The sequence below is a fragment of the Cygnus olor genome, chromosome 1, assembly GCF_009769625.2.
Source record: "Cygnus olor isolate bCygOlo1 chromosome 1, bCygOlo1.pri.v2, whole genome shotgun sequence".
Classification (NCBI taxonomy): domain Eukaryota; kingdom Metazoa; phylum Chordata; class Aves; order Anseriformes; family Anatidae; genus Cygnus; species Cygnus olor.
Window position 1 is genome coordinate 202,034,922 of NC_049169.1, and position 25,947 is coordinate 202,060,868.

At 38.5% G+C, this 25,947-nt stretch overlaps 1 protein-coding gene and 1 long non-coding RNA gene across 2 annotated transcripts in view; one reads left to right on the forward strand and one right to left on the reverse strand.

Moving 5' to 3' along the window:
* Positions 1 to 25,947, reverse strand: part of DLG2 (discs large MAGUK scaffold protein 2) — a 1,015,643-nt gene that overhangs the window by 82,366 nt on the left and 907,330 nt on the right.
* LOC121063699 lies at positions 728 to 17,914 on the forward strand. Its single transcript, XR_005816148.1, has 3 exons — positions 728 to 1,004; positions 13,003 to 13,010; positions 17,905 to 17,914. It is a non-coding gene; the product is annotated as an uncharacterized LOC121063699 (long non-coding RNA).

A 25,947-nucleotide genomic window follows, 5' to 3' on the forward strand; every position in this document is an offset into this window, starting at 1 on the left:
CCATCTGATTTTCAGACAGAAATGAAAACAAACAAACAAACAAACAAAAAAAAAACAACTGCTAAATCAGAGCTCAAAACTCCCAATTGAAGTTTTACAAAAAATTTCATGAAAACTTTCACAAAGACATCATATGCCAATTTTCTACTTATATTCCATTAAATTCTGATATACTCAGAGTGGGAAGAGATAATAATGGGGTTCCTAAAAGAGTTTAATTCTTAAAATAGAGTGGTAGGTCAGCTAATGTGATTTTATTAATTCCATAAATCAGCATGAAAGCTAAAACCAACAGGAAAACAAAACCAACCCAAAAACAAACAGACAAACAAACAAAAAACCACAAGTCATTATAAAAGTATAGGTTAAAGCAGAAAACGAAGTAGTAGCGAGAATACCAGTACTACCTGATGCAGGAACTATGATACACATACCAGGATAGATATACAGACCAGCTATAGCAGAGATCAGAAGGACTATCAGGAAATTTTTTGAAAATAAACAGGGATAAATATCAAAGAACCATAGAATCATAGAATATCCCGAGTTGGAAGGGGACCCATAAGGATCATCAAGTCCAACTCCTGGCACCGCACAGCTCCACCCAAAATTTTAGACCATGTGACTCAGCGCACAGTCCAATTGCTTCTTAATTCAGACAGGGTTGGTGCAGTGACTACTTCCGTGGGGAGCCTGTTCCAGGGTGCGGACCACCCTCTCGGTGAAGAACCTCTTCCTGATGTCTAGCCTAAACTTCCCCTGCCTCAGCTTCACACCGTTCCCGTGGGTCCTGTCACTGGTGATAACGGAGAATAGGTCACCTGCCTCTCACTCCCCCTCGCGAGGAAGTTGTAGACTGCAATGAGGTCCCCCCCTCAGCCTCCTCTTCTCCAGGCTGACAGGCCCAGTGATCTCAGTCACTCCTCATATGTCTTCCCCTCTAGGCCCTTCCCCATCTTCGTCTCCCTCCTCTGGGACACTCTCCAAGAGTTTAATGTCCTTTTGTAGTGTGGTGCCCAGAACTGCACACAATACTCGAGGTGAGGCCGCACCAGTGCAGAGTGGGATTTTAGTTGAATTGTTTTGCTATTGTGATTAGTGCCATTTTCTTATACTGAATAAAGCAATTAATAAACGATTCATTCCCTTCCTCACTTTGAAATCTGCTGGGTAATAGAACTACCTCCTCCTGTACTCCTTCACTTTCTGATAGTCATACTGCTCTTCCACACGAGGGTATCTTCTGCCATCTCGTAAGGCTGTCTGGGACACTCTACTTAATTGAAAAGAACTGAGCAAAACTAGAAACGAAAGTATCCATATTTACCATAAATAAGTAAATAAATAAATCCCAAATGTACTGAACAAAATGGAAAGCATGAAGAAAGGAATAAAACGAATGAAAACATTCCAAGTGTATCGATCTTTTCTAAGAGGCAGTATTGAAAGCAACCACAGAATTACATTAGTTTACATTAGTAGAACTACATTAGTCCCCCTTCCTGATTAAAGGGGATTACCATTATTAATGCGAACAACTAATAGGGAAGGGTTGAGCACATTACAAGCCTGAACGAATTTTAAAAAGACAAATACATATGTTACCTCAGGATAAGTCAATCTCCCTGCATGCCTCTTAGCCTATTACAAGGAATATTTTGAGTACTGTGCAACAGGATATCTAGGTGCAAACATATATGTTCTGCAATTGGCTGTTCATTAGACACAGAGGCTATATTTGATTGTCTGGGTGCTCTGAAATGTTGTTTAGCTTGAGCACCAGATCATGTAAAATTGGAATAATGTCTGAAATCAAATAAATGTCTCATAATCACTGCTGTCACTCTTGAGCTCATCACACACAGAACCAGAGAACCTTTAAAGCACAAAGACCTAGCTAGACAAGATCTTCTTAAACCCAGTTCCAGCTTTAACAAAAAATCAAAACCAAAAATCCTCTTGATAAACTGCTCAAATCCTGTCTGTGATTTATTTAAATTTTGGCATTTCATAACTCTTGGAAGACCACACAGAGAATCCAGTCCTCAAATGGCTAGATTCATTCTTCTAACTAAATGCCATCGAAGTCTGCTTATTGGCTTTTTCACCAACACAGTGACTTTGTGTAAATTGCTCTTCCATTGTATATTGATTCTCACGACAGATTTACAGAGAGAGCACTATTTCACCTACCAATCTCCATTTTGCTAAATAATCAATCCAATTTTTGTTTCAGTCTTACCTGCTATGCTTGCCTCTTTTACAGCGTTTAATCTATATGCTGTTTTAAATGGCAGTGCCCTGTATCATACACTATCAAACGATCCCCTGAAAAACAGATACATTGCATCAATCATATTCCTTTTCTAAAAATTAAATGCATTTTCAAAGACTGATATGTGGAAAATTTTCTCAACTTTACTGAAAAAAAAGTAAAACTATCACTTTTTATCCCATTTTGCATTTACCTCCCTGTTTGTTTCCAAGCTGTTTTTAAAGTGTGCTTCTCCATACTACTGAGAGACTTACGCATCTTTCAGTCTCCTGACTGCACATCATTCCTTTTTCTCCCTTCCTTATGACGGGCACTACGGGTATCATTTCCCAGATAAAGCACTATCTGTAGTTAAACAGGTATTTGGAAGACCCTTTATGCTCCCTGTGCCAATTCTTTAGTATCTTGTAATGGATCACCCAAATCTGCCTAACCTCAGCACACAGGTCAATCCTGCAGGAAGAAGACTTCTGCTGTCTCCCTGCTGTGCTGGTGAGCCACATTATGGACAAGGCTTAAAGATTAGTAGAAAATAGAGGTGCTGAAAATTTCCCACCTGATATCCAGGTTTTTTGTATTCTGTCATGACTTTGACAAGCATCACAGAATAAGAATGACAACCTCATCAGCTTTTCCCAAGGACCAGCAGTTTGTTCTCTAAAGTGAACAGAGGGTGACGGAGCACTGGCATAGGTTGCCCAGAGAGACTGTGGAGTTTCCTTCTCTGGGGATATTCAAAACCTGCCTGGATGCCATCCTGCACAATGTGCTCTAGGTGATCCTGCTCTGTAGGGGGGTTGGACTGGATGATCTTCAGAGGTCCCTTCCAACCTCAGTCATTCTGTGATTGCTTTGTTTTTCTACCATGGTGGTTATTTTTGTTTTATCAGTGTTTTATACTACCCTACCTCAATTCAATGCACAGAGAGAGAGAGAATACATAATATATGTGTGTGTGTGCATATATAGAATGCAGAGAGAGAGAGATGGAGAGAGGGGGTGGGAGAGAGAGAAAAAGGGGCTGTTGCAAATGTTAACTGTTTACTGGCACAGACTTTCCCCACAGTTACCAGCCTACAGCTAGTGACAGCAGTTGGATTGCAGTGCCATATGTTCCCCTGAAAAGCAATTCTTTTAGACTCATTCTCATTGGGGAAATCATAATTTTTAATACGGTGACAGTTTTTCAAGACCACAATCTATGGCTTTGCCCTAAGATTTATCTGACATCTGTTTATTATGTAACTCCCTGCAGACTGCCTTTCCCTTTCCTGAAGAGGTTGTTGACAAAAATGGTGATATTCTGTAATATTTTATTGGCACTATGCTTTGGTTCAGCCTTGGTAGGCTCACTTCTTCAAGACACTCTGATTTTCTGCTTTTCCACTTGTGAATGTCCAGTATAATCTATGTAGGAAAAGGCAGTGGATCAAGATGATCACCTGTGTGATTTAGCCCTGATGAAGGTCACACCCATACAACTTTCAGAGCCAGTTTGGACAAGGAGAGTCAAAACCCACAAAAACTTAAACTTCTTGAAGAACAAGTTATGACTTTAGTTGCCTGTGCATTCTCCCTAGAAAGACACATATTCAGATCAAAAGAAAGTGGCTTGGGTGAGATCATCTGGAAGTGTATTATGGGCTGGTGTTTGTGATCGAGTTCCTAAGTGTCTTCTGTCTGGTCGCAACTGACTGAATTTTTTGAAGCACAATGGGATGATTTAGCTGAGGCCTCAATGATTTATCAGGTTTTCTCAGGTGAAAAGTGATAGGACACAAGGAAATGGCATCAGGTTGCACCTCGTGAGGCTTAGATTGGATATTAGGCAGAATTTCTTCATGGAGAGGGTGGTCAAGCATTGTAACAGGCTGCTCGGGGAAGTGGTGGAGTCCCCATCCCTGGAGGTATGTACGAGACGTATATGTGATACTAAGGGACGAGGCTTAGTGATGGGACTCAGTAGGTCAGGTTGATGGTTGCACTTGGTGATCTTGAAGGTCTTTTCCAAAACAAGTGATTCTATAATTCTATGGTAACAGACTGCATCAAATTGTATTGCCTAGCATTTTCCAAGGACAAACAGCACATGCTCACATGGTTGCAAGGCATCAGAAATTTGCAACTGGAGCATGAGTCTGAGCCCTCAGAGTGAAGAGGAACCAGAGAGGTTGCCAGCCTCAAAGCCACTTGGGAGCAGAAAGGCATCAGGGAGCATAAGCCACAATTATATCTTTGTACAAATGCCTGTGTAATTTGTTCTTAAAGTTCCCCAGAGATGGAGACACTTCAACCATCCCAAACGTTCTTTTCTGGTGTTCTGCTCTCCTTGCAGCTGCTTTTATTCCTAATATGTCATCTGAAGCTTTTTTTGCTCCTTTTAAGGATCATTCCTCCTAGCTCACAATGCAGAAGAGAAGGCAATATAGTAATCTGAAATATGTCAAAACTAGAAATATATTGAAATTAATAATTTAAAGGGGAACACAGCTAAACAGACAGGAAGGAATAGCTTAGCAAGTGAAAACATTTTGAAGAAGTCTGAAAATGTCAGAAATCAGACCTTAAAGAAACTGACTGTATTCCAATTGGGACAGATGAAGCTCATTACTGCCAGTGGCCTACATGCGATAAAATGGGTCAGTATTGCTACAGAAACCTTTTTGGTGTGTCTCTGTAATTAGCACAGAAGTATTATTATTGTAATTAACTGAATCCCCTAGTACCTAGTGCAGTGTTCATGGCTGTAAGCAGGTTAATGTGAAAATTAATTTGTGCTAATTCACACAAGATCAGTGACGCCCAAACCAATCCGACTGCAGTGGCATTTTGTGGAGTAAAAATATTTGCCTGTGGACTTACAGAATGCTTCAAGAATGTCTCATAAACCCATTTTAGCTTTCACCTGTGATAAAACTCTTGTGATAGAGAGCTATATTCTTTGGATAAATTTATCGCAAAATTCACTCCTAAATGGATATGTAGTGTACTAGTCTAGCCATAGAAATTAAAGGCATAAAAGGTTCAGGCAGCCTCTTTGGCCTGTTTCCTAGTGGTCCAAGGGGCTGCTTGGTCCCACCAAAGACTCCTGATCTCAAGGATGAGTTCTCTTTTCATCTTGAGAGGGTTGTGTTGGACTTCAATGGGAAAGCAATGTACTTTCCCTGGTGCCACATGCACAAACAAAAGAAGATGATAAATATTCACCTGCCAGTGCAGTAGGCCAAGTTAAGCTTCAGAGCTTGGACTAAGCTGTCTTGTAATTGGGACTATTCTTGTACAGTCTGAACAGTGTCTAGATATGCTAGGAATGGCTAAATACATTCTTCCCCCCTCTCTTCTGTAGCCTGTGTTAAACCAACTTCTTCAATTTTTGGCAATGGTTTGCCTTCCTTAACAAGGCTACAGTCCCGTACATCTCTTATGACTGCATATTACTCCTTAAGTTTAAAGCTGCAATCTTTGGTCATCCTCCTGCAGAGATGTGCTACCAAAATAATGCCAAAGAGACCAATCACAATCTAGTCCTACTTCCTGATCCCTTCTTGTTCACTGCCCTCCCACCCAGAACCCTGAGGTGGGTAGATGGCAGGGGGTTCAAAAAGTCTGACTGCAGCCTATTGGGGTTAATCTTTTAGGGACCCAAATGAGAGGCTCAGGCTTGCCCACAGCTCAGGTCAGAGCTACCATCCTCCAGAGGACCTTCCATCTCCATTGAGGAGAGGAGGAACTGAGTGGAGCAGTCTTCCTTGCCCTTGTCAATAGCAGCAGGGTATTTGTCTGTGCTCTGTCCTTTCTGTCCCCTGTCCTAAACATGACAAATTAAAACCCTGACCTCCCCTTCTCCTGACTCTTTCTGTTACAACTAGAGGATGTAATTTCACAACACACTGCATTTCATGGCAAAAATAGCCTGCATGGTCTCTGCCCCCACTGTCCCATCACTTCTCATGTGGGGCTACAACTGATTGGGCCATTCTACTAAAGATTACTAAAGATTTTTAATGAGCATTAACAGTGGGGATCAGTGAGCTGTGGCAAGGAGCTGAAAACAAGTGAACAGTTGTGAGCTCTTAGTAGCTTTAGCACCACAACCCCTGCAGAGCAAGCAAAGCCACAAAGCTCCACACTTCCCAGCTCATACACCCCTTAACCCTCCCCACCGGAGGCTCAGTGAGAGCCAGGCATCCTCTCTGCAGCTCCCACAGCCCTCAGCACACCCTGGGCTGCTGAGCACCAACCCTGTATTTCTTCACTTGCACACTGCCAAGCATACCTCAGTGTGCCCCATTCCTTGTCCTTTACCCAGCCAGGGTGTCTGATCCCCGTGTTTCTGTCCTTCCCACTCATCTGCCTCATTTCTCCACTGTTCCTCTTAAACTACCTGTTTACAATAAGTTGGAGAAGACTTCCTTTTACATTTTCAAAGAATACATAAGCCTTCTTTCTATTCCCCTTCTTCAGCCTAACTGCTCTTCTGTTTTCCCAAAGCTTTCTATATTCCACTGATTCCAGATCTGGAAAAACAAACAAACAAACAAAAAACAAACAACAACAAAAAAAAACCATTTGATTTTCCTTTCTATGCATGCATCTTCTTCTTGTTTCTCTAACTTCTGTCATGTATTGAGCTTGTTGGGTTCAATTTGTCTCCATTCTCCCGGCAGATTTCCATCTGAAGAGCGGCCCATGATGATTTCAGGTGCAATTTGCTATCATTACTTCAACTTTGCTTTTTACAAGGCCACTTAGTTGAAAGAAAATCATGTTGATAGAGACTGAGTTGGGAGTGGAAATATCAGAATAAAGTGAATAAAGGACAGTGAAACAAACTGTCTTTTCTATAAAATGTAATGGGAAGCTTGCTGGAAGCTAGGCAGGTCATACTTTAATTTTTTAATACTATTAAATATGTATTTAGCAAAGGGCAATAAATAAAGCTTAATTATTTTTTTGATGATAAACAGAAAGCTGAGAATATCTGACTATTCAAAGCTTAGAAGATACATAAGAGGAGCTCCTAATGACCCTACAAATGCAGCTTTAAAATCCTTTTATAGTGGAGCTTTCAACAGGCCATAATAGTTCAGTTCATTACAAAAAAATATATGTCTTTGAAATTAGGAGCCTGGTTTGACTTTCATGTGTTATTAGCTCTCAGTAGAATTGAAGCATTTAAATTGATTGTAATGAGACATTAGCAGACACTATTACTGCAGCAAACCATTCCTGTTTTGAGATGGCTGGCTCAGGAGGCCTCTAAAAGCATCCCAACAGGCAGCAAGTATCTTGCACTGACAAAGGGAAACAAAAATCAGCTTTGTAGAGGTTTGCCACACAGCTGGCTCTGCTGCGCAGCGCCTGCCAAACAGCTGCTCTGAAGGGCACTGGTAGCAGAGGCCAGAACCCTTCCAAGGGAGGGGAGACATGACAAGAGGGCTGCTGGTTAAATGCACATGTGTTTTAAAATATACTCAAATGAATTCCTGCCAGTCATTAAAATAAAAAGAACTAAATCACTAGGAAAATAATAAAAATAATAAAAAAGATAAAATCAAAGCATGCTTCTGAAAGTAATAATAATCATCTTTACCCACATATCTCCCATACACAGGATACTGATGGTAAATCTATTCCAAGAACTACAAGACTCTGTATCGTTTGACTTCTACCTCAGCTATGTCTCTTCTATTTCTCATTTTCAAAAACCCATCTCACCTTTATCAATGTTTTCTAGTTTCTGCTACATTTTAAATACAATTCAATGAATGACTTTCTCTTCTCTCATCTCACCTTTCTGATTTCTTTGCTATATAATTATGTCAAAAGCCTGGAATAGTCTCTCACAATTACCCTACTTTCATGAAGCTTGTAAGAATTTCATAGATTTAAGACTGTAATAGATGCTTGTCCATGGATATATGCATATTTTTGTTTATTAATGTAGAGTGATTGTATAATGTAAATTTCTAAGGCAAGTACACTGAAAAAAAAAATGATTATGAAACATTCTGAAAAGAAACCATTGCAAATGTGACAGCTGCTAAGAATCACTATGACTTTAATATGCCTCCTTCCCCTAGAGGTTACTATCCTTGCTGGCCAAGGAAACAGCTGTAGCATGCTCATGAAGGGCAAAAAGGCCTGGAGAAGGCAGAATTGCCCTTTGGCAGTTTGATGTCTTGCTGGAAAGCTTGTCAACCTTATTTACATTTTAATTTGCATGCCAGCCACTACAATGCTTTATATTCGGGTTCTGCTTTAAAGTATCCGCTCCACTGCAATCACAACGACCTTTGTGTGTCTCCCCTGTTATCCCCTGGGGGCTGCAGCCCCAGCTTGCTCAGCTATCCACAGGACTGGCAGTGAGAAATGTCAGGCTGAGCATGACATTTATCCAAATGGTTGGCTTGCACATAAGGTAGCCTTTTCTTAATTTTTAATTTTTTTTTCTTCCCTGTAGGAGATAAAGAGGGGCACAGGCAATAGTCACATCCCATGAAAAGGGAATGCTAAAGGAATTCCCTTTCCTGCAAGACAGGGGCAGGACTGGAAGCACGCATAATATGGCGGTGGTTGCCCCTGAGAGCGGAGATGACAAGAGGGATGAAAATGGGCAGTGACTAATTACTATTGACATTATTCTTACCAACGGACTGACAACAGAACTTGGCAGGATTATACCCACTGGCTAGTCAAGGGGAGCACTGCCATAACCATGTCCTGCTCCAGATAACTCACAGCACAGGCACAGAAGTACAATACAGGCATTAGCCCCCAGCCTGTCAAGCTGCTTCAAAAATACAGTCTTTCTTACACCCAAAGTAATGACACTTGTAAGCATACACAGATTAATCAAGGTTTTATGAGAATTACCTCTTTTGCATCTTTTGTTCACTACAGAAAAGACACTAGTGAATATATTTTGAACAAGAAAAGCTTTCAAGGCTGCTGAAGTATCCCTGGAATACAGAATACTGTTTTTGTTGTCACTGGCTAGTCCTGACTTTCTAATGAATTCATGGCTTTGGGATTTCCAAATACAGAAACATTCTCTTCTTTAAGTTACAGGGAACACCTCTGTGGATATAGATACAATAAAGAATTTTTAAATCCATATCTTTCACATTTCTGATTAATATTGATTTAAAAACAAACAAACAAACAAACATTTTTATACCCTGTGACTATGGGCAGCACTAGTAAGAACAAGACCAAGGTGGGTGTACTTAGCACAGTAATATCGAGAGCCATATTTTATGGGGAGGAGGATTTCTTCCTAGGCCTGTTTGTAAGCATTGTAACACCTGGGTTTCTGTTACATGTATGCTTTTTGGGATCATCTCAGAGTTTTATTAATACATTCTACATTATTACAGGGAACCGGCTTTTAGCCTGTTCTCGAGTATCTACTTTAATGCATCCGTATTGGTATACCACATTAAATAAAAACATGAAGCCTGACTCAGTGTTTACCAGTCTTTCCAGAGAAATATATGGGACCATCATTGTGGCAACATCTGAACAGTATTGGTCTACATTTCTTGTCTCCACGATGAGTAGTAAGCAGAATTATTCTCATTGCTATTTCAACACAGGGAGCATTTCTTCCTATTTACAGATATACCAATATGTGCCAGCTTCAGGTCTGCTGATGTCAATGATGTAAAACTAATCAATACAAATCCAGTTTCTTATATCACATTCTATGTCACCCACAGGAAGAAGATTTCTCAGCCCTTTCTGTGCCTTTCGTTCCCACTACCTTTAAGACCAGTTTCAGCATTTCCACACCAAATAGCAGTTTTTCATCATTTCATACATTTGAAAAAAATGAAGTTCAGATTTCAGTGAGGCAGCACTATCAACACAGTGGATACAGAAGACTCATATGTTACACATTTGTGTGAAGATAGAAACATCACTTTAAAGCACAAGAAGGTCCTGTGTTGGTTACAGATTTGAGGATAATCAAGATGAAGGGCAATTCTGAATGTGCATCTCCTCAAACCTGTAGATGCAGACTATATTGGCACTAGTCCTTTCTGTTTCGTAAGATAGCATGTAACCCTAATAAGACAAACTGTTTAGTTTTTATTTATTTTTAACAGTTTCAACTGTTTGACTGGTCTGTTTATTCCTTTATCATAAGGATATGTCATTGCAAGCACAAGGAGATATGTATCTGAAATGCTGTAATTCCTGGTGGATGACACCATAAAATCAGTCTGTAACTTCAGTGCTAGAGGTTTCTGTCAACCTCTCTTATGCTTGTTTTGCCAAAGATTTTTAACTCAGAGAGTGCTTGACCTAAGAGCAAAATCTGGTTTGCCTGCATGATGGCTGAGACTGAGGACCTGGGTAAGATATGGTTGCATGAAACACTGTGATGACTTCACATATTTTAATGTCATTCTTCATCACAATTTCACTACACAGTTATGAAGGCACCAACATGGACAATGTTAGAAGGAATAAAAAATTCTGGGGGGCTGTTGCTCTCTGTCTACAATCGAAAAGAAACTAAACCTTTGAAGAGATCCAGGATCAAAGGACCTGGGAAATGTCGGTTGGATGGCACTTCTATCACGTTACAAGTCTTGATGCAGCAGGCATGGGAGAACAGGCTCTGCAACAGATCAGAGCCAATTATCAAAGTAATCCCATTTGGCCATAAAAATATCTAGTCATTTAATACTGCTAAGCCGTGTTTGTAATCACAGAGCTTAATGAGAACAACTTACTCTGAAAGGAAAGACAGGAAATCTCTGGAGTAGAAAGGCTACTAAAGAGGATGTTAACAAATACAAGTAAATTTGAAGGTTTAAATTCTTTTATGTAGGCCATACTCTATTCATAGAGTTGTTTTTTTTTTTTTAATCAGTCAAGCCAATGCTGAAGGCAGCTTTGAGATTCTGAAAGTGCACTTTTGTCTTCACATGCTGTGCAATGCAGGCAAGTCTCTCAATTAAGGAAAGGGTTCTTTTGTTTGAATGAGATTCTGTTTAATTTCTGGCAGGCAGATTTCAGTTCACAGAGTAAGAGAAGAAATAATTACCATCAATAGAAGGATGAATAGTAGATGAATCTATAATTCTCATTACCCACCAGAATTTCAAAGTGAACTTAAACTATAAGCAAGCGTTTAGCAGATCTGAGCAAAGGGGAAAAGGTATCGGACAAAAGTAGTATGGTTTCATTCAAATCTTGAAGAAAATCAAAAAATCAAAAATCAAATCCTGAATGAGTGGGACTTAACATCTGGGAAGAGCCTGAGAAGTATTCTCAGAATACTGAGAAGGGTTCACATCTCTTTTGAGAAGTCTCTCTCCTCCTTAGCATGTTTACTGCATATTGGATGTCAGACCCCAAACACTAGGGAGTATTTAGGTCAACTCTGGACTTTAGTGCTACATGTTATGGATTTTTGCCAGTTTAGACTGTAAAATCCTGATGGAGGGAAGCAAAGAAGCTCCAGATGGAGCTCACTGGTTCCCAGTGAAAGGACAAGAGGCAATGTACACAAACTGAAATACAGAAAATTCCATTTAAAAATTAGAAGAAAAACAAACAGCTTTTTTCTTCTAAGAATGATGGAAACTGCAGCAGGTTTCCCAGAGAGTTTGGAGTCTCCATTCATGGAGATATTAAAAACTCAACTGGGCATAACCTGGAGCAACCTACTGCCCCTGCTACTAGTTAGAGTAGACGATCTCGAGAGCTACATTCCAGTCTCAACTACTTTGTGATCTCTCAATAATTGGTCTAATTCTCTGTGGTGATATACAAATGTAACGTACAAGCAATGCTCTTTCTTCTCTTCTACTTAGAAATACAGAGCTCGTAAACCACGGTGGCAAGATAATGTATGGTTAACAACTTCAGTCCTTTAGAATGAAAAAAATCATTAGAATAAATAAAATATTACACTTAGGTGTGATAGTGTCCCCTGGCTCATATTATTCTACCTGGTCATGCTGCTGTTGAATGACTGGGTACAGCAATATAAAGGTTTAATATCCGGCTATATTTAATATCAAACTCCCTGATATTGGCAGTGCCCACGATGGCTGCAGGTCTGTCAGCATTTTCAAAGGTTTATAACAGCCATAAAAACTCATGGAGTATAGAAATGAGTCAACCAGTACTTATAATTGCTGGCATTTAGCACCAGAGAAGATGACTAAGAATCTATATTTGAAATACCTGGAGTTGGTGGAGGCCAAGTACAAATCCTGGGTAAGATCAACTAAGCACTACTTTTTTTTGTGTGAACTAAATACATGGAATTCTGTGCAGCTTACTGGTTGCAGAACTTTTAAGGCAGGCACTCACAAACTCATTTATTCTGCATTTTTGGTACGCATTTCTTCTACTATCTTTTTAAAAGCATAATTTTGACTTAGCTTCCCCTGAACACAAAATATTGTCATGTTTGGCATTCAGCTTCCTGCCCTTTCATCAGCAAAGGTGGCTGCATTTCACATTTGCGGAAATAATATTTAGGAAGTTTCCTGGGGCATCATTTTCAATGGAAGATGTCATGTGTGTCATGCTCAAGTACAGTTCGACAGCATTTCAAATGGTCTTTCCATTCTATTTTAAACAACCCTCCAAAAATTAAGTTAGAACTAAAATTTAGGGAATTAGTATCATAAGGTCTCAGATTTTTCTCTGCCATAAAAAAGCATTCCTAGGATCATACGTTAATTTTATTTATATGTCAGTTTATGCAGTTATCTATATGCTGTGGCTTATGCAATTTATCTGAGAGATGGCTGATATTCCATACCACATGTTAACATAATTTACAATATCATTGCCTTTTATCCAAAAGAATCCTGGTGTGTTTCTCAAATTTAATGCACTACAAATACTATATATCAATGGCATCTACATCAAGGGTGTCAGTCACAGTTACAGAAATGCTGAAAATAAATTAAAGAAAAGAACAGTGGCTAAATTAAAATGGTGCTTGATCTGCAGATTGAGTAGATTAATTTAACTACACCTTTAGCTGGATGACCTATGGAGTGTTTCAGACACACTCAGCAAAAGGTGTATCAACCAGAAAATGAAAGGCTAAGTTAACCCTCATAGATGCTAAGGTAGGCATTAACCATGGTTGTGGTCTCAGGCTGGTCTTTCATTTGTATCTTGTTAGATATATAAAAATAGTGCAAGCAAGATCAGAAGCAGGCCCTGTATGTCAGTGCTTAGATCTTCACAGTTTCTATTATTCAAGTGAGTGATGTTATTATTGGAACAGAAGTTATTTACTTGCATGTTAAACACCAAATTTATACTGGGGAAAACAGTAAATTAAAGATGTTTCTTCCCGGAAAAGGATCACCTTTTTAATTCAAATACAATTTGGTAGCAGGGACACCATTTTCAGCACAGATGATCTAACATTAGATCCTTCTGCCCCTCTTTTCTCCTTGCCCCGAATGACAGTTTGGGGAAATTGAAAATTGAGGGGGAGGAGCAATGTTGTAAATATTTTGGCAACCAACAATTAGAAGGTTTTCATCAAATGTTTCCAAGTACTGTTATTGAAATTTTCACTTTTAAGTTGCTACCACTTGAATCTGAAAGCCTTTCAGAAATGTACAAGGATACATTTTATTTCAGCAGTATCTACCTCTGGCTTTGTTTTCTGATTCTGGTGCTTCTGTGTTGTTGTTTTTTAATATAATGATCTCTCTCGTCTACAAGTATTTCTGTTAATATTCTAAAAACGACAACAGGAATAAGTAAAAATAATTCATACATGTAGGCCAGGAAAAAAAAATGGGCATGTTTCTGGCATTTTGAACCTCACAATGACATGAAAGATCAGGTGTTTTTTCCCTTCATAGTATACTTTTAAAATCATACCTCTATGAAAATTCATCATAACCTAGATCTCAGGTAAGGCAACCTAACACTGGAGAACAGTACTGGGGGTAAAAGAAATAGAGAAGACAAAAATATTATTATTACATAGATCCAAAAGAAAGGACAGGCAAAACAGTTAATTTTCTTCCTGTGTTTTTTATCTTGAGAAAAGTCCCGATGCAAATACAAATCATTATTTCTGGATCAAACATTTTTTTTTAGAATTAGTGGACAATCCTGCAGACAACACCTATAGCTAAGTTTGTTTTGTCCTCTGTTGACCGAGCTTTCAGAATTTCAGACCGAGCTGTTTCAGAACAGAAACAAAAATGTTCAGTGTTTCAGCCTCAATAAGTACTTCTCTGGTCACAATTTTTCGGCCATACTCACACTTTGCTAAATATCTGAAATAACTGAGGAAAAATGTCAGATTTTAAAGGTTTACAAATAGTGTATGGTAAAAGCCAGACTAATTTATGAATGGTAAATAACCTGAAATAAAGTTATATATGCACTTCACAGTAATTCCACTAGAAAATGCATGAAAATACGCAGCTGTATCTATTTTCTGTTTCAAACCCTTCTATTTTTGCTTTTTCATATCTCTACCATTTATTACCTATGCCGTGAAAGAAATTTAATATAAACAAAGTAGAATTTATACACATCTCTGAAAAGAGAAGAGTAAACTGCCTGAGTGTTATGTCAGCAGTCAGGTGTGAGTAGCAAGAAAGGAAAGACAGTGAAAACAAAGGAAGACATTTGAGTGTAAAGTATTCATACCACATAAACTTACAAAAGCCAAAATGCAATTGCTACCATAAAAATATCTTAGTGGCTCCACAAGGTTATTTCAGGAATCTTGTGAATCTGGATCAGTCTGCTGTTATAACTCCAGGATGATAAAATTTTAACAGGGACAGAACAAAAACATGAGCAGGAAACATTTAAATTACATTTACCATTCTTACATTCAAACAAGGATGTTTTAGAACATCTCCAGAAAATTTTAGGGTTTAACTGACAAATTGCCAAATATTGTGAAATGAAAGTGATTCCATGCCTAGGAAACCTGTTTTGTATGTAGGAGTGCTATTTTCTCTCTCTTATGAAACTTGGTTTGTGTTGGATGGGTGTATTTCACTGAAGTATTTAACGCCTGTGGTTGTACCTTAAAGATGAGAAATACAGAGAACTGCTGCTAACAGAAAGGCTTCACCTAATGCTACCTATTGATAGTTATATTTTGCATTTCTGAACTATGGTTCAGCCCCCAGCCAGTGTAAACTGGCTGAGGAGGTCACAGCTAATCCATGGCACATGAATCAGATAATTATTTTGCCCATTCCCAATTTTCCATGTAGGATAACAGATTCCCTTTCACAAGGAATATTTTGGTAATGGGAGATGCACAGATCTGCCACAACACATGAAACAGTATTGCAAATAAATACAGAGAGAATAAAATACCCTTCACAGGTAGTGTATACCGAGGGTGATGGTATTTGTGCTTATACGTTCTTAAAATGGCTGTAAGGTGGTGTTTTGAAGGAACATAGAGATTGTCTTCAATGAGCAATACTTTTCTTAGACACTGCTAGGTAAAATCATTTGCTCCTTAGTATTGCAAGCTACTCTGAATGTTTTTTCTACTCATTGTACACATTACTGAATCTAGTGGAAATGTTTCTAAGAGTACAATCTACTTAATATATAGAAATAAATAGCTATAAAAACAAAACAAACAAACAAAAATGTAAACTGATTACAGTCTGCCTGGCTAGCTCACTTGCAGCATGTGGCTGTATACAACCCAGTTCAATCAGTTCTTTATTATTTCATAATGTTAAAGGTTATTACCACAACACAAAAAAAGGGATAATAGCAAGTTCTTAAATTAGCATTTCCTTAGCTCAAATGCCAGCACACTAATCTCTTTCTTTAAAATTTAACACACAGTATTGTAAATCACACTTACAGAGTGGTTTGTTTTTTTTTTTCTGTTCTCTTCCAAGTAAGAAACATTCCAGATGGAGTACAGTAAAGAATTAGAAGGGACACACCATGTCCCATTCTGTCAATTTGCAGATTCTTCAAGCACAACACATTGGCCAGTGTGATGTAACGATGACACTAACTTTCAGGATTTTAAAACTGTTGTCAATCCAGATTACACTCCTGCTTGGTTAAAATAATAGGAGATATCTGCTTACACTAAGGAAGTATTCTGGGAATCAGGACTTCATCTGCAGTTTCATCAGGCTGATTTTGGAATGAGTTCACTGGTAAGTCCCAAACAGAAATATGGTGATGCCATTATTTTTAGCTTGTCAGACAAAATAAAAACTGTATGTTAATATCATGCGTTAAGCCACCAACTAATAATGCAAAGTTCACAGAGGACAGAAGACAGTATGCCACTGTTTAGACAATTAATGAATCTGCCAGAGATGAGTATCGCTACTGTTTGCACAATGGCAAGTAGAATAACAAATGTTCTCCATCTCTGATGATTCCAGACAAGACAGAGAACTGAGGACCATAGGAGCAGCAGAGGTTTAGGAGCACTTTCAGCCTGTAATATGATGGGTTTACAGCTATTTTCATGTAGATCTGATCCTGGATGTGAGTTGAATCATAGACCTCTTTTTATGGGCAGCTTCTACATAGTTTATAACTATTCTGTGATAAGAGACACAGCCATAGCAACCAACAGCATTTCAACTATGCACTAGGACAACACAGGCTTTCAGGGCCTTCCTCTGAGGGCACTAAGAAACTCCACTGAAAGCTGAAATGAGCAGATTTCCTCTTGAAAAGGACCTTTGACTGATACTATTCATGTTATTGGTTATCTGGACTATGTTAAATGTCAAGCAGAACTCAGAGCATTTGTATCACTTCATTTCATTTATATTTGGCTCCTACTGAATTCTGGTGCTGAATTCCCCAGAAACAGCTTTATTACAATGGAGCTTTCTCACCTGGAAGGTTTTGGTGATGGAGCTGCTTGTTGTGTTAACCACCTGCAGCATAGAAGGTGTAGGATTAACACCCAAGCAAAACAAACATCTACAAGCATCTACAAATTACTTAAACTTAGCACTTTTGAGATGGATTTTACTTATAAGTGATTTTTTTCACTGCTTTCCTAACTTAAATACCCTCTCCTGCTTGTACAATCATACAAAACCTAAAAAATCTCATCTATCAGGATTAGACCTTTGCATGTATTTCACTTCCAACACAAGGAACAGACCAACATCAAAGAGCATGTTGTGTTTATGAACACACTCTGCTCTACTTGCCAAATTTGTTCCTTTCATGCTCTGAGTGTTTGATAATCCTTTAAAACAGTATTCCTCTGCCTTTCTCTCTGGGCATAGAAAAAAAATATTACTGTTTTCCAATGACAGATTATCATTTTTTACTATGAAGTTCCAGCTCTTCCCTACCAAAAAAAGTTACATTGGTTATTCTCAACATCAAGGATACTATATGTCTAGGCTGTTATTCCAACCCCTTTTTCCACTGAAGAACTTCTCACTGAAAGCACATCATTATGATTACTGGTGCCTGTAGGTCCTTGTTTCATATCCATTGTAACTACTGAATTCAAATCTGAAAATCCTGAGAAACAGCATGCAATGTCACTTTATTAGTCTGTTCAATAAAAATAAAAAATAAAAATAATAAAATAAGAAGAGATTTAATAGATGGTTAATAGTTTTCAGGTCTATGCACTAGAGCTTTCTGTACCCAAGACTCAGCACAAAGTATAAAGGCATTCTTTTATCTAAAAGTATAGTTTGTGTGTGTGTGCTTGAAAAGGGAAAATAGAGGTGTTACAGGCACACAAATGTGAGTTTGCTGCTGCAGTCTCCAGCCACTTTTGACACAGGGAAAAAGCACAGTCAGACATTAGTTATATTTATGGCAAACTGAAAAATAACTCTTTACCAAAAAATGGTGATCACTACCTGCCATGGGACTTCACACCAATCCTGAAGGTCAGTAGACCTGAGATGTTTCAGACCAAAGAAAAGAGATGGATTCCAAAGCTAAGGACATTTTTTTACAAGACATTTTCCCCCATACACTATATTTTATACGAAAGATAATTTGAACATCAGTTCCTTGGCTGGTTTCAGCTGTAACCAAAAGGCAAAAGCTGAGGAATATTCCTCTTGGAGAGCAGATGTCTGCTACTCAGAGAGTGTTTTACTTCAGCCCCGAAATACTAGCCCTATTCAGGAATTAATAGGAAGCCAACACGATTCTTGCAGTTGTGCTGTAGCTCGCTTCCAGCAGGATACACCGCTAACCATGCAGATGGCTGTTATCTGTACCAGCTTGGGTAACTAAGGGGATTCAAGGCTCAGCACTCCACACAGCATGCTGCAGCCACTTGCTGCTGGGTGGAGAGGCATGGATGACAGGAGCAAACTCATATCCAGATAAAACAACTGTGCTCTCCAGACCAGAGAGAATTTAAAATACATTTCTTAGTCACTGCTGGTTTTCCCTCAGCAACACTCCCAGACTGTTAGGTACCCAGAATAAAAAGAGATTTTTGCCATGTCCTCTGGCTCCTTTCCATTCACTTGGTCTCAGTCTTATCTGGACCAAACTTCAAGTAGCTGGTTTCATCTGGGTCCAAGCCTCCATACCATTGCCTACAGACTGAAGTAGTTGGTAGCTTAATTTATTGTGCTATAACAAATAGCGAATCTGGAGCTCCGGTGCCCACAAGAGCCATATGCCCATATCATAACTTTCTCCTTTTAGGGTTGCTTTTCCTGTCCTAATTTATACTTCCTCAGTTACAGTACATACATTTACATGGTTAATGTTCAGATTGCTGAGATTACACCACAGTGATGCATGCAATATAAATGCCTAGACAGATGGATGCAATATCACAGATTTCTGAAAGAAGGAGAACTTGCAAAACCAGAAGCTCACACTTCAAGAAACCTCATTTGCTAGCACAGGGGTCACTGAAAATAGATCTGAATGCTTAAAAAGCAGCTAAATAGTCTTAAATAAAGCACTGCTGACACAGGTATATACTCTTTCCTAGAAACAGGAAATCTGTTAAGCTGGCAGGAAATGATCTTCTTGAGAAATTCTGGTGTTTTTTTTTTTTTTTTTTTTTTTTTTTTCCAAATTTAGGTTTTTATAAAGAATAAGTGCAAATCTGTTCTGCAAAGAAAGTCTGTGGCAAAAGCCACTTTGCCAATTGCCTTAATCTTTAAATAAAAATGATGCTAAAAAGAGGTCCTTTATTAATTAAGTCAGTATCTGTTCAGCAGCTTTGATGCTTCACACGTAACTCATAGAATAGGGTATTTCCAAGAGGCAGCAGTATAAGTTTAAATCACTACAGGGTAAACAATTTGGACTGACAACAGATGATAGGTCTCTGGAAGAGAGTCTCTCCAATTACTAATAATACAGCTATAAGACAACAGGTGCTGGTCTGCTGAGCCCTCTTGATATTTTGATAAAACAAACTCTCCTCTCCTACCGACAGAGAAAAAAAGAAACTGGCACAGAGGGACAGAATCAATGTCTGTCTGCTTTGATAATACTGCTGATGATAAAAGGAAAACTAAAATTGTAACTCACGACCACCTGCCTCTCCTGACAAGGGATACAGGTATTGTACAGCAATGTTATTATTTCTGTTTGGTAAAGTATGCTGTTCAATTCCTTTCTGGTTAAAGGAAACAAAAAATATTTTTCCAGTTTATTGATCTTTAAGGTAATTGGCAAGCTAATGTGGGCAGATATTAAAGGAGCTTTCTTGAAAAGACAGAGAGATCATAGTGAAGCAAATGATAATTAGAAACTAAAGCTGGTGAAATTCAAAAAGTAATGCAGATATTATAGAAAATACATCTTTTCCCTGCCTTGCTGTGCTATATCATGTTTCCCACAGTTTGTTTCAAAGTCTCTCTTTGCCTTTCATCTTACACATCTTTCAGCACTGTTGTTATGCAAGATGGGGAATCATTCATTTTAATGTGATACTAAGCATATTACCACAAAAACAGAGAGAGGATACCATTTTACTGATTACCTAATTAAAAAACTCTACAATATATATTCTTTGCAGCCCTGTGCTGCACACAAAAGATTTAATGCTGAATCTGAAAAGCCACATAATAAAATCAAAAAATTTTTAAATGCTTCTGATTTTACCTTTTTTTTTTTTTTTCTCCCTCTTGTTATAAAAGCTACAGCAATCACTCTTTAACTGCTAATAAAAGCAATTTAACGACAGGTAAATTTGCTGGTTTGTAGCTTCTTTGAACACCCACCACACTCACGAAAGGAAAGTAACTTTAGCTAGAAAAGAGATCCTCACAGCACTATGGTGAATAATTCATCATTGCATTTTTCTTTTCATCTCATTTTGTGCCAGTAACACAACTGAAAATACTGTAAAAGCTAAAAACAACCACAGATAAGGACTTCCAACAGCAAAACACAAATAAAACTAGCAGGCAGGTTCCCCCAGCTTATATAATAACAGCTTTAGCTCGACAGAACCCACATCACTCACCGAGGGCAGAATTCACTTGAACAAAAGCAGAGCCCAGTCACCAAACGCAGCTTCGCAGGACTCTTAATGCGAGATGCTCCTGTCTGCTGTTCAGTTCACACTTGCCTTTATAACTAAGCCAACCAACAACATTCAGTTGCTGAACCTGATGAATTATAAAACGGTAGCTCCCAGACTCTCATATTTTACATCACAGGGGGTGGTCATCCAGCATACACACTGCCTGTGTACATATATTCTGCTATAACTCATCCTGATAAACACATCAGTGCTGGCAGCAGTGACAGTAATTGGTGCTCAGGATGTACAAGCACAAACCAATAGTGCACACTCCCACCTTCTGCTCTGTGCAACATCTCTACCTGTCAATCACTGCACCTTGTTAAGGTGGAATGATCAACTGCGCTTCAGGGGAGAAGCTAAACTCAGAGGAGAAACCATCTACTAGAAACGAATTCTTCACTTAAACCTTTCTTGATACAGTAGTAAATGCATCCTCAGTCTCTTCTAGATACAGTTTTCATGTTCTTGTTTTGTTGTTTTGTTTTGTTTTTTAATCTTCAGAAAATCATCCCTTCTTAAAGACACAGTTCTTGTTTAGTCACTAACACATGGTTCACATCTTCCACTATCATGAATGGATATTATTGAGGCTAATTCTGTGGAATTTAACAAGAATAAACTAACAGCAGTGCTCCAGCAACAATGACTATTAAAGCAATATACCTATTAGTTAAAATTAGGTATATATTTTTAAAGACTCTTATAAAATGCCGGTAGGTTTTAAGTACATCCTTAAAGTTAAAAATATGTATTTGTAATGTTCTTTACTTCTCTAATGCCTTTTTCCATATTCTTGCATTGTTTTAAAGCAAGTGTACACATACAAAACAACAGAATCAAACAGCTAAAGCTCAGATACATTAGTATAATCAATTAAACTAAACAACTTGAAATAGGATTAATTACAATGGCAATCACAGTTGCTGCACATGACAGAATCTAACTCTCACAATTAGCCCCCAACAAGGAAAACTGGTTATGGTATTGGTCATACACAGCCAAGGATCAGTCACGGAAAAGATTACTGTAAGGAAAGTCTTTTTTAATCAAGTAAAAAATGTTTATTCAGAGGAATATCTAGTGATCTTATCCACATTTTACACAAACTCAAGGCTATTTGTATGAGTGTGGGGAGTGAATGAGAACACTTTATGATAATTTTCTGTTTCTACATCCCTGGTAATGACTCTCAGAGGGCTCTACTTGGAGCCTGAACTTTCTCCAGCTCCTTTCTTTCCCCATGACTGTAAAACTCTCCCAACATTTGGCACCATGACGCAAGGTTGTGCTTTGGAAGGTGAGTGATGTTGTGTGAGCGGCTGTGCACTTTCCGGATGCTTTTCCATGAACAACTGGGCTGAGGAATGCAAATGAAGCCTGCGCATGGCAGCCCGAGGCAGAAACCCAACCCTTGTCACCATCTGGAACGCCTGATGTGCGTCACGATGTGGGTACGGGGTGTTGCATTTCATGCATAGCAAAAGCAAGTCCTATATATATCCCTTTTCTCCTGTCCTCAGCTGCTTGTTCCCCCCCTCCTCATTTATGTCTTTGTGTTCGACACCTTCATTATTTGAGAAAAAAAAATCACTAGAGGCCAGAGGCACAAGCAACCTTACTTGCATGAAGAAAAAGCTGTACATAATTGGGTGGCAGAGTATAGGGGAGATATGTCAGGACTTAATCAGAACAATGGTTTTAAGTCTATAGCTTTATCAGAGGAAAGAGCAGCTGAGTTTCAATAACTGGATTCTCCAGTGATGCTGGCTGGGGATAATCCAAAATGGCCAGAAAAAAATCTAAGTGACAGACACTGGCTCAGGGAGAAGTAGCAAAAAGAACTGTGCCACTGAATTTGGCTTTACAGAGACGAATTCTATTCTCACAGATTTACGTGTTTTACTTGCAAATTATGGAGATTCACTACAATGGCCAAAACAGAAGAATTTGTTGTCTTGTGTACTAATCAGGGTTTTCTGACTTATTTTTCATGAAAAGCAGGTTTCATACTACTATGAATTCTGCTCAAATGCCCCTAAATGGTATTTTTCTTTTTGCTTTGCCTTAACCATTCAGGTTTGAAGAGGCTTACCAAAAATCTATGTAAACATGACAGTGATTTGGTGCAGCATGGTGAAGACGTAGGCAATGTTTGAATCTTCTTGACCAATATAACATTCATTCTAAAATTCAGTTTACATTTATTGAATTACAGGTTTGTAAAACTGACCAATATCACAGCAATGTATCACTACAATATTTCATAGCAGTGTGTAGGTGGCATGCATAAGCCACAGTCTGTGGTATTACACAAGAGTCACAATTCCAAGAAACATTGCTACCTCATTTCACGCTTATTTTCAATTTTTGTTTAGCTACCTTGGCTTCCATGTTATTTTCCATGGGAAATATTTCATACCTGCCAATTCCATAATATTCAGCAGTGTGGTGCTCTATCAAAAATGAGCCTGCTACCTTCTTAGTGAATGGATACACTCATCTAACAACCTGTCTTCCAGGCTCTGTTCATGGCTCACATTCTAGTGCAGAATGTGAGATTTGAAATTTGAACTTTCTCACTTCACTGACAGGTGTGTGAAAATCCCATATGGCTGCCAGATCTATGTGTACCTACATATATATTTAGTTTGTATTTTTAAGGCATTTGTAACGAACACATTTAGTATTGACTTTGGGGTTCTTCGCTTCAATCTGCAAAATAGAAATGATTTAGAAATGAAAAAGAAAAAAAAAAAAGACAAAAGCGTTCCCATTTGATGCCAAAATATGACTTCTTTCTTATACCATCATGTGGTATAATATTGACTACACCTCATAGAGATCCCATTTGCTAGCTAAAAAGAGCACAAAGATCACCGGGGAAAAGCCAAAGCATTCAGCTAGAATAACAAGTTACCTCCTCAAGTCAAGAAGCAGCTAAGGAAAACTCAAATGAAGAGTAAATACAGGCAGGTTTGATACTAGTAAGATCAAGAATTAGCTAGTACAGTTAGCACACATCCCAGTGAGGCAAAACCAGACCTCCAGGATGTCCACAGAGTGGACCCACAGTTCCAGGTGAATAAATGTGAACCACCGGAGACAATTTCTAGGTTATCCTAGATGGTCCGGATCAGTAGACTGGTCAGTAATTCTCACCATGTGGCTTAAGAAGCCATCATGCAAACTAAAGAGGTATTTATTTAGTACCTTGCATTTAGCAATTACGCTCTTCAACCCCTTTAGTGATTTTTTTTTCTTCCAGATTTAAACTGGCTAAAGCAAATGCTCTTTCATCCGATAGCCTATTGATGGCACTGTCAGAGAGCATCACTAAAGCAATAAACCCAGCAGGATTTAAAAAAGGACTTAGTATTTATCAGACAATAGCATCCAGAAGAACAGTAATAACAAGAAACATAAACTTTCTAACAATCAGGGGATCTAGTAAAGCTTTGTTTCCCACAGATGTTTCTCCTTTGATCTCAGACCCCACCCATTGCCCTGCCTCAATCTGCAACATTTCACATCACACCAGCTTCTCCTGGGCCCCTTATAAGACAAAGCCCAGGACTTGGGTGGCTCCAGGTCACTAACCAGTTTGTTGCCCACTTTCTTCCCAGAAAAAGCACTAAATTACATCTCCCTCCCTAACCCCACTCAAAATTGCCACGAAATCTATAGGATCTCAGCTAATTCTGAGACCTCCCTTTTTCCAAGTCAAAACCAGCTCAGCATATTTGTCTTTTATTACATTTAGTAAAAGTAACCACCGGTTACACAAAAATTCAGTACCTATATTCTCCAAGAGGCAGTTGAGTTAAATGGCATTGTTGTATCCTTTGAGTACAGAAATCTCTCAGACTTGATTCCAGCAAAGACCACTGAGGATTTATGAATTTCACAAACTCCTCCACCATAAGTAGTCTGAATACAGTGAGAATTTGTCCTTTTAGTTTTACCTATATGGTAAAAAAGTACCACCCATTGAGTCAGATAGATTTCATTGCTGTAACCTACGTACATCATTCGTTGTAAAATAAACAGCAGTGACAATGTAAATGAATTTAATTGTCACAGCAAGGTGATGGAGAAATTCATTTCCTCTCAATGTAGCACACTTGTAATTCCATTTAAAAACAGTTTTTAAATAGAGTTTGAGTTTCTAAGATTAATCCTTGTGAGGACAAATGAATAAAACTGTATATTTAGATTAATTAACAAATTAGCTTGCACAGGGCTTTGAAGATGTAAAGGACTGTGCAAGTGCTATTTCTATAATAATATTTTTCTGAATTACAATACTTTTCTTCAAGTGACATCTTTTTTGCTGCAAGTGGTGTGTGCAAGCTCAAGTCTCCTTTTTGAAAAAAAAAAGAAAAAAAAAGAAAGGAAAAAAAAGAAGAAAAAAAAAGGAAAAAGGGAATTAAAGAGGATATGCAGCTAGGTCTGAATGAAGAGACACCCAAGACAGCGATTCCTGTCGACCAAGGGCAATGAAAAGAACTTACTTCGCTAGTTAGGAAGGCTGAACTCTCTTAATGTTGGCTTCATAGTCTCCAGAATATGAATGATCTTATCAGAAATAAAGAACTCTAAAGGAAGAAAGGCTAGATGGCAATTTCCCAAGAACCTCTGGAGAGGCTGCCTGGATTTGATTTGAAAAGTCTTTTAAAGCACCCCATGAACCTGGAATACTACAGCAGCCCATTTAAAAGCCAGTGGATTTCCCAGTAGCAGTCTGACACCTCATACAAATGCTGCTTTTCTGTATTGCTTAGATCACTTCAGCTGGTTAAAATAACCAAGAAACTTAGATGCTATGGTTCAGCATCCAGATTTATTTATTTATTTATTTATTTATTTATTTTCCCTCTGGACTATCATTTTCCCTTTAACTCCAAGTTTCCCATTGTTTTATTTCTGCTGTTTCCTTTTAAATGAGTTACAGTGTCTAAAGCTTACTAACTCCAAGAGCTGGAAAAAGACCTCAAGATCCGCTTTCTATTAGGCAAAACATTAAATTCAGTAGCAAACCAGACAAGCATCTTTCACACAAACAGAAGGTCTCACATTCAACTCCTTATAAGCCTGGTGCGGGGAGAAAATGAGTTAACAGCTTTGGATGGCAAAGAATGGTGGAGCAACATGCAGATCC